Raw genomic sequence first — 12264 nt, forward strand, 5'->3', positions numbered from 1 at the left:
AGCTACCTTGTGTTTGGACTTGATGAACCATATGGATTGTGACTGCATAGGGGGTCTGGTGATGAAGACGGGGGACAGTCACCATTCACGTTTTTCTCAATATTCATATTACGTGTGGATAAAGGGGCAGTGAAATTTTGTATATGAGTTAAGGTAAAATTAAATAAAATTAAAATTGGGATTATAGGACTTAGATACTTATTATAAGAAAATAACGTTTCTATTTGTGTTCACACTCATTAGGTGTGCTGACACTAAAAATTTAAAAATAAAAATAACATCTTACCCATATGCTACCTTCTGATCAGTTTGAAGGCGGTGCCAATCCAGTGTCATGTTTTATTAAAAAATTAAAATACAAACTTTGAAAAGCTCTTGATTTTTTTTTCACATATTTTTTCGTTTTTAACTATAGTGGTGAATCGTTCAATATTGTGCTTACCAAGGTTAAACCTATTAAATTATTATCACTAACTAATGTTAAGTTTTGTTAATTTGTTAAATACTACGATATACACCGCTGTACTATTATGATAATTTAATTTCATTATTTTCGTAACCAGTTGCATAAAATTAGATTTCATGCTTTCACATATCGTACAGTGTAAATAAATAAATTATTTAAACAGTCGGGACCTGTAAAAAAATGTAGACGAACATCATTCTATTCAATATAATAATAGGTCCCGACTGTTTTCTAATTTTCTAATTTTCTAATTGCTTTCTACACACGTGGACTGAGCTTGTTATTTTCTTTTCAGTTTTTGTATAATTTATGCAGTCGGGTTTTTTTATTTGTTTAATTTATTTATTTATTTCACACCTTTTCAGTTACGATAGATATATTTGTTGGTTGCACGTTACAATAACATGTTGCAATAGTAAAAAAAAAAAAAAAAAGTTTTTTTTCACTTCGACTCTATATAGCGTCTCACAGGTAGTGTTGTTGGTTTTTTTTTTTTATTTTTTCATTTCACCTAACTAAGAACACTTGGGTTAACCTTAACCTCCTCCTTTTTTTTTTGAAGTCGGTTAAAAATGTAAATACCCTAAACAACAACAACAACAACAACAACAACAACAACAACAACAACAACAACAACAACAACTAGTCGAGTAGAAAGTGTAGAAAAAGTTGTTCACGAAACACCTCCCCATCCGCCAAAACCCCCCCAAACCGCGGCGGCGGCGACCGTTAAAACACTTACGGCTTCACTCTAGCAGTGGAGCGCCGTGTGTGGTATGTACGTCTCGTTCATAGAACGTTCAAGTTTCTTTGGGACCCGACGACAGCACTGCGAGAGTGTCTAATGGCATACTTTTCTGTGCGGTCGGAGGACGTGTCCTGTGAGATTGCGTCGTGTACGCTCTTCTTGCACAATGTCGGGCACCGCGCCGCGCTCCGTTCGCCGGAGCCGTGGCGCGATCACGTGCTTCAGAGGCCCTCTGCCACGCACGCACACCACCACCCACTCCCCCGCCTGTCGCGTGCGACGTGTGTCCGTCGAGCTTCCGGGTTGGGGACGAAGTGTGGGTGTGTGTTTGTGGGTCGTGTGGCGGGGGGAAGAGAGCTTAGATAATAATATCAATATCTGCTCCCTGGTTGATCCTGCCAGTAGTTATATGCTTGTCTCAAAGATTAAGCCATGCATGTCTCAGTGCAAGCCGTATTAAGGCGATACCGCGAATGGCTCAATATATCAGTTTTGGTTCCTTAGATCTTACTCGGTTACTTGGATAACTGTGGTAATTCTAGAGCTAATACATGCAATCAGAACTCTGACCAGTGATGGGACGAGTGCTTTTATTAGATCAAAACCAATCGACGGAGGGCCTCGCGTCCGAAGTCGTTAATTTTGATGAATCTGGATAACTTTTGCCGATCGCACGGTCCAGTACCGGCGACGCATCTTTCAAATGTCTGCCTTATCAACTTTCGATGGTAGTTTCTGCGACTACCATGGTTGTCACGGGTAACGGGGAATCAGGGTTCGATTCCGGAGAGGGAGCCTGAGAAACGGCTACCACATCCAAGGAAGGCAGCAGGCGCGCAAATTACCCACTCCCGGCACGGGGAGGTAGTGACGAAAAATAACGATACGGGACTCTTACGAGGCCTCGTAATCGGAATGAGTACACTTTAAATATTTTAACGAGGAACAATTGGAGGGCAAGTCTGGTGCCAGCAGCCGCGGTAATTCCAGCTCCAATAGCGTATACTAAAATTGTTGCGGTTAAAAAGCTCGTAGTTGCATTTGTGCGCCGCGCTGTCGGTGCACCGCATCCGCGGTGATACTGACACGTCTGCGGAGCATATCGTCGGTGAGCCGTCGTTAACGCGACGGTTCAATATCAAAATCCTATCGCGGTGCTCTTCGTTGAGTGTCGAGATGGGCCGACAATTTTACTTTGAACAAATTAGAGTGCTCAAAGCGGGCTCAAAATGCCGCTTGAATATTTCGTGCATGGAATAATAGAATATGATCTCGGTTCTATTTTGTTGGTTTTCAGAACTCCGAGGTAATGATTAATAGGGATAACTGGGGGCATTCGTATTGCGACGTTAGAGGTGAAATTCTTGGATCGTCGCAAGACGAACATCAGCGAAAGCATTTGCCAAAGGTGTTTTCATCAATCAAGAACGAAAGTTAGAGGTTCGAAGGCGATTAGATACCGCCCTAGTTCTAACCGTAAATATGTCATCTAGCGATCCGCCGACGTTACTACAATGGCTCGGCGGGCAGCTTCCGGGAAACCAAAGATTTTGGACTCCGGGGGGAGTATGGTTGCAAAGCTGAAACTTAAAGGAATTGACGGAAGGGCACCACCAGGAGTGGAGCCTGCGGCTTAATTTGACTCAACACGGGAAATCTCACCAGGCCCGGACACCGGAAGGATTGACAGATTAACAGCTCTTTCTTGATTCGGTGGGTGGTGGTGCATGGCCGTTCTTAGTTGGTGGAGCGATTTGTCTGGTTAATTCCGGTAACGAACGAGACTCTAGCCTGCTAAATAGGCGTCGTCATTTAGGTGTGCGCGACTCCGGTCGCGCAACTCACTGGCGGCGTATTAAAGTTCTTCTTAGAGGGACCGGCGTCTTCGAGGCGCACGAGATTGAGCAATAACAGGTCTGTGATGCCCTTAGATGTCCTGGGCCGCACGCGCGCTACACTGAAGGAATCAGCATGTTCTCCCTGGCCTAGAGGCCCGGGCAACCCGTTGAAACTCCTTCGTGCTGGGGATTGGGGTTTGCAATTATCCCCCATAAACGAGGAATTCCTAGTAATCGCGGGTCATAAGCCCGCGATGATTAAGTCCCTGCCCTTTGTACACACCGCCCGTCGCTACTACCGATTGAATGATTTAGTGAGGTCTTCGGACCGACACGCGGTGGCTTCACGGCCGTCGGCGTTGCTGGGAAGTTGACCAAACTTGATCATTTAGAGGAAGTAAAAGTCGTAACAAGGTTTCCGTAGGGGAACCTGCGGAAGGATCATTAACGTACCGCGTACGCACATGTTTGCGTTTGCGCGTGCTCGTGTTGTCAGAGACGCACCGATCTAACCTCACTCACTCACTCACTCACTCACTCACTCGCTCACTCGTACCACCCAACAAAACGACAACGCATGTGCACAACAAAAAACGAGAAAACGAAAACCATTACCCTGGACGGTGGATCACTTGGCTCGCGGGTCGATGAAGAACGCAGTTAACTGCGCGTCATAGTGTGAACTGCAGGACACATTTGAACATCGACATTTCGAACGTACATTTCGGTCCGTGGAGAAACATCCAGGACCACTCCTGTCTGAGGGCCGGCTGCATAAATACACACACCACACTGTCCACACAGTGCGACACGTGGCGCGTCCGGTGCAGTGCGTGCGTGCGCCGTTCGACGAGAGTGTCTCTCGATCGGCGGCGGCGCACGCGCTCCGCAGGTCCGCTCAAAAATATCACACGTGTGTGCGTGTGCGTGCGTCCGTGCGCGCTCGTCCCACCGACCCTTCCGTTTACGGTGAATCTGTGGCGACGTACGCGCGCACGTGTACGTGCGTGCCGCTGACGCGCACGCGTAGGCGGACTCGACGTCCGGACTCGCGCGGCGGCGCCGTGCGCTCTCGCGGCGCGCCCCTCTCGCCTCGCGGCGGGGGAGCGCGCTCGCGTGCGCGAACGGCGCCGTCGAGCCGACGGATATCGCGTCTGCCTCCACTTTTATCGTTGGCCTCAGATCAGGGAGGATCACCCGCCGAATTTAAGCATATTAGTAAGCGGAGGAAAAGAAACTAACCAGGATTTCGTCAGTAGCGGCGAGCGAACGCGAATCAGCCCAGCACTGAATCGCGCGGCTTTAACGGTCGCGGGAGATGTGGTGTTCGGGAGGTTCCGCTATCTCGCCGTCGCCGCTCCCGTCAAAGTTCGTCTTGAACGGGGCCGCTTTCCCGTAGAGGGTGCCAGGCCCGTAGCGACGGAGCGAGGCGGCGAGAGGGACGCTCCTCAGAGTCGGGTTGCTTGAGAGTGCAGCCCTAAGTGGGTGGTAAACTCCATCTAAGGCTAAATATTACCGCGAGACCGATAGCGAACAAGTACCGTGAGGGAAAGTTGAAAAGAACTTTGAAGAGAGAGTTCAAGAGTACGTGAAACCGTTCAGGGGTAAACCTGCGAAACTCGAATGAACGAACGGAGAGATTCATCGACATCCGACGGCGCGCGGGCGCGCGCCTCGATGTCGCGCGCGTGCCCCCTCGCGGGTGCCGCGGCGCGGCACGGGTCGCGTCCGTCCAGTACCGTCGGCGTCGTGCACTTCTCTCTCAGTAATGCATCGCGACCCGTTCGACGTCGGCTTGAGCGCCGTCCGATTCGCCCAGCGGCGGGCTCGCGCCCTCCGCTGGACCGCGACGGTGGCCGGCCGGCTGTCGGACGGTATAGAAGTGAACCGCGCACGCGCCTCGCGCGCGTCCGGCCCGACGCAAGCTCGCGCCGTACACACTGAAGGTCGCGGTCCTGCCTGAGCGCGGACCGCGACGCGGCGCCGCTGCTGTCGCAGCCGTGACGTCTCGGACCGTGCGCGTCTCAGTCTGCGATGAGTCATTTTCGGGCACTCGCAGGACCCGTCTTGAAACACGGACCAAGGAGTCTAGCATGTGTGCGAGTCATTGAGTTGTCTTTGTCACAAAACTGAAAGGCGCAACGAAAGTGAACGTAGGGAGGATGGAGCGCCGGTCCCGGTCGGCCTCCCGCACTCCCGAGGCGTCTCGTTTCCAATCCGTGAATGCAGGCGCGCTCCGAGCACAGATGCTGGGACCCGAAAGATGGTGAACTATGCCTGGTCAGGTCGAAGTCAGGGGAAACCCTGATGGAGGACCGTAGCGATTCTGACGTGCAAATCGATCGTCGGAACTGGGTATAGGGGCGAAAGACTAATCGAACCATCTAGTAGCTGGTTCCGTCCGAAGTTTCCCTCAGGATAGCTGGCGTCGACAGCGACAGTCCCATCCGGTAAAGCGAATGATTAGAGGCATTGGGGCCGAAACGACCTCAACCTATTCTCAAACTTTAAATGGGTGAGAGCTCCGGCTTACTCGAACGATGAAGCCGGAGATCTGATGACGGTGCCAAGTGGGCCAATTTTGGTAAGCAGAACTGGCGCTGTGGGATGAACCAAACGTAGTGTTAAGGCGCCTAAAAAACGCTCATGGGACACCATGAAAGGCGTTGGTCGCTCATGACAGCAGGACGGTGGCCATGGAAGTCGGAATCCGCTAAGGAGTGTGCAACGACTCACCTGCCGAAGCAACCAGCCCTGAAAATGGATGGCGCTGAAGCGTTTTGCCTATACAATACCGTTACGGGCAAGTGGGACGCGCGCTCCTCGGACGCGCGTCATTATGCCGTAACGAGTAGGACGTGCGCGGCGGAGAGCGCAGAAGGGTCTGGGCGTGAGCCCGCTTGGAGCCTCCGTCGGTGCAGATCTTGGTGGTAGTAGCAAATACTCCAGCGAGGCCCTGGAGGACTGACGTGGAGAAGGGTTTCGCGTGAACAGTAGTTGCTCGCGAGTCAGTCGATCCTAAGCTCAAGGAGAGATCTTATGTCGATGCGGCGTGTTTTCTTTTGTGACAAACAACGCCCGTTGAGCGAAAGGGAATCCGGTTCCTATTCCGGAACCCGGCAGCGGAACCGTTTCAACAATCGTTCCCTCGTTTCAAAGCGAGCGTTCGACGGGGTAACCCAAAGTGGCCTGAAGACGCCGCCGAGGGGTCCGGGAAGAGTTTTCTTTTCTGCCTGAGCGTTCGAGTTCCATGGAATCCTATAGAAGGGAGATATGGTTCGGAACGCGAAGAGCACCGCATTTGCGGCGGTGTCCGGATACTCTCTGCGGACCTTGAAAATTCAGGTGAGGGATGTACGTGGAGATGTCGCGCCGGTTCGTACCCATATCCGCAGCAGGTCTCCAAGGTGAAGAGCCTCTAGTCGATAGAATAATGTAGGTAAGGGAAGTCGGCAAATTGGATCCGTAACTTCGGAATAAGGATTGGCTCTGAGGACCGGGGCGTGTCGGGTTTGGACGGGAAGCGGATGCGGCCGGTGCCGGGCCTGGTCGATGCTCGTGCGTCTCTCGGGGCGCTCGGGCGGAATCCGGACCCGCGTTCCGGCCTTCCGCGGATCTTCCTAGCCGTAAGGCCGCGTCGGTTTCGTCTCGTGCGCGACCGGCGCGGTTCTGTACGACCGCCGTTCAACGGTCAGCTCAGAACTGGCACGGACAAGGGGAATCCGACTGTCTAATTAAAACAAAGCATTGCGATGGCCCTCGCGGGTGTTGACGCAATGTGATTTCTGCCCAGTGCTCTGAATGTCAACGTGAAGAGATTCAAGCAAGCGCGGGTAAACGGCGGGAGTAACTATGACTCTCTTAAGGTAGCCAAATGCCTCGTCATCTAATTAGTGACGCGCATGAATGGATTAACGAGATTCCCGCTGTCCCCCGCAGCGGTCGGACGTGTTTGCGCGAGCTCCGCGAATTTTTCGATCTCATAAATTCATTTCCTCGGAAATATTAGTGCTTCGCAAACGTGAAAGTGCTCAATGTGCTTGTGTTAACGCCGCCTACCCCCTGGTTGGACGTTCATCCCTCGGGAGCACAGGGATCATCACGAGACAGGACTCCATCAGTTAAGTTAGGTTAAGTTAGCATAGTTTTACTTGTAATTAGTCGTGTAAAATCTTGTTAGTATTATATTTGACAATTTTGCGTAGTGTATATAATTTAGGTTTAGGTTAGGGCATACTTGTGCACTACTATTAGGTTAGATAGTTAGTTTAGGCTACCACGTGCGACGCACATGTTCGCACGTGGTTTTTAGGTTATAGTGGCATTGACAGTGACGTTGTCAGTTGCGGTGACGTTGACTTTGACATTGACGGTGACGTTTGACGTTAACAGTGACGTTGAAGTTGAGTTGACTTTGGCAGCTGGTGGACACTGAGTCGGACCAACTTCAGTTTGGTTCGGCCGTTTCGTTACAAGAACTCTGCGCAGCTCAATACACGAACTCTGCGCAGCTCAATACACGAACTCTGCGCAGCCTAACACTTGGTCTCTGCACGAAGGCGCGCTATGGACAGTGATGAGGAGGATCGCGGAGGGCCTGCGGGGTCTCCCTTTACCCCGCGTGCCGCCCTTTCTCGGACCCCACCTTCAGGTTTCGCAGCGCTCAGACCGGATGATGATATGGCGATCACGCCAACCGTCGCTTCGGGTCGCCCTCAGCCGCCTACTGCTGCCCTGAAGCGCCCACTCACGTCGCCGGGGGATCACCAACCGACTGAGAAGGTGCGCTTGTGCCGACCAGGTATGCAGGCGCCCCCGCCACCGGCGCCGCAGATGCAGCGCCGTCAGATAACCGCTGCAACTCCGTCGCAGCCGACCTCTGACTCGGAGGACGAGCAAGGTGCCAGGAAACGGGCGCTAATGACCTGCTCAAAGTTGGAGCTGTTGGACCGAGTTAACACCGAGCTACAATCCATCGGCACTGTAATCAGCAGCTCACTGTCGAGGTTAAATAAGGAGAGTACAAACTCAATCAGAGACAGCGTCCAAGACACGCTGGCGGTGGTCGCAGCCCTCACTCTACGGCTAGCGGAAACGGAGGCTGAACTAGGCCGCGCACAATTGAAAATAGCAAACCTAGAAGCCCGCGCCCTCCTGTCGCCCCCCCCGTCTGTCCCAGCAGCAGCCCCAGCAGCAGCCCCAGCAGCAGCTCCAGCAGCGCCTTCATACGCAACGGCGCTGAAGTTCAAAAGAGGTGCCACCTCGGTCCCCATCCCTCAGGAGCAAGGCCCGGTGCTGGCATTCTACCCGGCCGCCGACAGTGTGGACAAGTTGAAGACTGCTGAGGACACTAAGGCGGAATTAAAGAGGGTCGTTGACCCGCGTGCCCTGGATGTCCAAGTGACAAAAGTACGGAAGATTGGGAACGCTGGGGTTATTGTGCAAACGACCTCTAATGAATCTGCCGTCCGTCTACGCAGCGCGGCCCCTCCAACCTTACGGGTCAGTGAGCCAAAGCGCAACCAGCCCAGGCTCTGCATTAGGGGCGTGGACGGTGACCCTTCGCCGGACAGCATAATCGAGGCCATACACGACCAGAACCTGCGCGGTTCCGTATGGACAGTTGAGAAATTGAAAGCACAGGCGAAGCTTTATAAGAGGCGTGGCCGTGAGGGTACCACGAATGTAGTAGTGGAGTGCTCGCCCGCCCTTAGGGAGGTATTGCTAAGAAAAGAGCGCCTATTCATAGGCTGGCAAGCGGTCGAGGTGACAGATTACCTCCAGGTAACGTGCTGCTCCAAGTGCCAAATGTACGGGCACCCGGAAAAATATTGCAAGTCCAAGGAGGAGACCTGTGGGAAGTGTGGCTTGACCGGACACAGGAAGGACTCGTGCAAGGCTGAAGCGACAAGATGCGCCACCTGCCACAAATTTGGCCGCGATGGCGCCGGTCTCCACCCCACTGCGTCAAGGGACTGCCCAGCAAGACACTACGCAGAGCAGCGGGCAGTCCAGTCTATCAACTATGGCCGCCCCTAGTGGGCCAACAATTATGAAGATCGGACAGCTCAACTTAAATGGCGCAGTGCTGGCTACGAGTGAGCTTCCGTCGCTCGCGCGGGAGCTGGGGCTGGACGTTGTTCTTATCCAAGAACAGCACTCTCAGCCCCTCCCCGGCCTCATCCAGCACGGTGATTCAGCTATGGCCGGCATCGTAGTAGTGGCGTCGGATTTGGCAGTGGTGGCCCTTGACCACCTGTCCACTAGCCACTGCATGGTCGCCTCGCTAAGAAGGGGTGCCTTGGAAGTGGCGCTAATATCAAGCTACTTCCAGTACTGCGAATCCATAGACGGGCACTTGGCGCACGTGGAGACGGTACTGGACTCCCTAGGGCGTGGAGTACCTATCATCTTTGGCGGGGATGTCAACGCGCACTCTCCATGGTGGTATAGCCTTCCCCACCAGTACACAGGCCGGGGTCTGGAGGTTGAACACCGAAGAAGGTCCGTGGAAGAATTCCTCACAACCCGGGATCTGGTCCTCCAAAATGTTGAGGGCCAGCCTGCAACCTTCAGCGGCCCCAACGGTGAGTCAAACGTCGACCTGACACTCACCACTAAACGCGTCAGAGTGACGAACTGGAGAGTGCGCGTCGGGATGTCCACAAGCGACCACCGCATCATCACCTTCGACGTCACAGGAGTAGATGGCCCTTCACGCCGGGGTTCAGCATGCGCTGAGCTTGTCGACGGTGGGCCGCCGCGCTACCGGGAGAACGGGGTGGATTGGTCCCGCTTCCAATCCGCGGTCAGCGCGCGAGTAGGCAACCTGGACATGCGAAAGGATGCATCGGGCCTCGCCCGAGACTTCACAGACGCAGTGTCGTGTTCTGCCTATGAATGCCTGGGATTGCGTGGTAGGAACAGAGATAGAGGATATGAATGGTGGAACGACAGTCTGGACGCCATGCGCAGGAAAGTCGGTCGGCTTCGCTGCAAGTGGTTGAAAGCGAGAAGAGTGGGTGGGCCGGAGGAAGAGAGGATACGAGGCACATTTCACGAGGAACGCAGGAAGTATAGACACCTAATGGTGGAGACGCAGAACAGCTTCCATCTCCGGATGGCTGAGTCGGGTAACGACGACCCTTATGGTCAGGCGTATCGGGCTGCCAGCGGGCGGTTCCGTCCTCCCGCTAACGTCATCAACGGCATCCGGTATGCGGACAGCCATCCGGTGAGTGTCGGTGAGGCCGTGGATAACCTGCTGCGCGCTCTGTGTCCGGACGACGACCCGTCTGGGGACTCAGCGTACCACAGGGAGGTCCGGATCGCGGCCTCCATTATTTCGACTGGCTGCGACGCGTCTTCACCCAGTCGTGACGCGCTGGGAGGCATAGTTAGGTCCCTGCCTAACACGGCACCGGGGATCGATGGGATCACGGCACGAATGGTGAAGCGTATATGGACTGTAGCGGCTGCGGAACTCGTGTACGTGATTGGAAAGTGTGTGCAAGAAGGGGTGTTTCCCGACGTATGGAAGAATGGGAGGCTTATCGTTCTGCCGAAAGGCAACGGTAAGCCAATGTCCGACCCGAAGGCGTATCGCCCGATCACGCTCCTCCCTGTTTTTGGTAAAATTTTAGAACGCGTCTTATTATGGTGTGCGCCCCAGATTACCAGTGGGATCTCCCCCTGCCAGCACGGCTTTACAAGGGGCAGGTCCACCGTAACGGCGTTGAACGAGATCCTAAGCACGGCAAAGAAAGTTTCATCAAAGTACGTTCAAGCGATTTTTCTGGACATCTCTGGTGCCTTCGACAATGCCTGGTGGCCGATGATTCTCCTCAAGTGCAAGCGAGGCGGTTGTCCGCCTAACATCTATCGGATGTTATCGGACTACTTCCGCGGAAGACGTGTGGGGATGTTCGTCGGTGACCGGGTGCAGTGGAAGGTGTCCACGATGGGATGTCCTCAGGGATCCGTGCTGGGTCCCACTTTGTGGAACGTCCTGCTCGACGACTTGCTTCGGTTGCCGCTACCGGGGGGGGTCAAGGTTGTTGCGTACGCGGATGACATCACCGTACTGATCGAAGCTGACTCCAGGCGTGCGATTGAGCTGGCTGCGGCCGACTCTATCGCCCTCTTTGAGAACTGGGCTCAACGGAACCGCCTCGCGTTCGCGCCGCACAAGTCCCAAATGGTGACGCTCAGAGGGAAGCTCCAGCGGGCCCCAGTGATCAAGCTTGGCGGTGCGTCGATCAAGTCGGTGCGGCATACCGTCGTACTTGGCGTAACAATCGACTCAAGTCTGTCCTTCGCCGAGCATGCGCGATCGATTGGTGAGCGCGCTGCGAACTGCTTCGGCAAGATTTCGCGTGTATCTACCACCTCTTGGGGTGTTAGGTACCCTGCGCTGCGGATCCTCTACTACGGCACCTTTGTAGCGACGGTCACGTATGCTGCGGCGTGTTGGGCAGAGAGGGCGACGCTCTACGTCGTTCGGACGACCCTTATCAGGGCCCAAAGGCCGGCCTTGGTCCTTCTGACCAAGGCCTACCGCTCGAACAGCGCCGCCGCGCTCGCCGTTCTGGCGGGCGTGTTGCCGGCAGACCTCGAGGTCATCCGTGCTGCCAGGCTGGATGCGGCGCGCAGTACCGCGGCCAAAAGGGAGTGGAGCCGGCGCAAGCAGGACATCGGGTTGGGCATAACCCGCGAGTGGCAGGAGCGATGGGCGAATGAGACCAAAGGTAGCGAACTTCGTCGATTCTTCCCGGACGTGGCTGGCCGACTCAGGGCGACCTGGGTCGCGCCGGACTATGAGACCTCGCAGATACTGACGGGTCACGGCTGCTTCCGAAAGCGTCTTCGTGACATGTGCCTCAGCGAGTCTGGTGACTGTGCGTGTGGGCTGGCGGAGGAAGACCTCCACCATGTCCTGTGGGAATGTGCTGAGTACGAGGACCTCCGGAGTGCAATGTTGGAAGGGATCGTGAGAGAAGAGGCGGGACCGGTGTACTATCGGGATCTCGTTAGCTCGGCGGTCAACTTCGGCAAGCTACGGGAGTTCGCGCATCGGTGGCACGCGAGGCGGAGCGCTCTGGACCGTGGACCACAATAGTCGAAGGTGATGCAGAATCAGGCGTGGACCGCGGCGGGCACAGGGATCTCAACGTCGTGTGTCGTCCAGCCCCAGAAGGGGGAGAGTGAAGAAA

The 12264-nt window shown here is 54.3% G+C and overlaps 2 non-coding genes and 1 pseudogene across 2 annotated transcripts; all 3 read left to right on the forward strand.

Annotated features, from left to right (window-relative positions):
* Positions 1–1596: 1596 nt before the first annotated feature.
* LOC128199031 (small subunit ribosomal RNA) lies at positions 1597–3499 on the forward strand. The gene has a single exon (XR_008251735.1). It is a non-coding gene; the product is annotated as a small subunit ribosomal RNA (ribosomal RNA).
* Positions 3500–3664: 165 nt separating this feature from the next.
* LOC128199129 (5.8S ribosomal RNA) lies at positions 3665–3821 on the forward strand. The gene has a single exon (XR_008251807.1). It is a non-coding gene; the product is annotated as a 5.8S ribosomal RNA (ribosomal RNA).
* A 404-nt stretch (positions 3822–4225) lies between these two features.
* Positions 4226–12264, forward strand: part of LOC128199083 (large subunit ribosomal RNA) — a 9352-nt pseudogene continuing 1313 nt past the window's right edge.

Source organism: Bicyclus anynana, chromosome 18 (genome assembly GCF_947172395.1).
Source record: "Bicyclus anynana chromosome 18, ilBicAnyn1.1, whole genome shotgun sequence".
In the NCBI taxonomy this organism is placed as follows: Eukaryota; Metazoa; Arthropoda; class Insecta; order Lepidoptera; family Nymphalidae; genus Bicyclus; species Bicyclus anynana.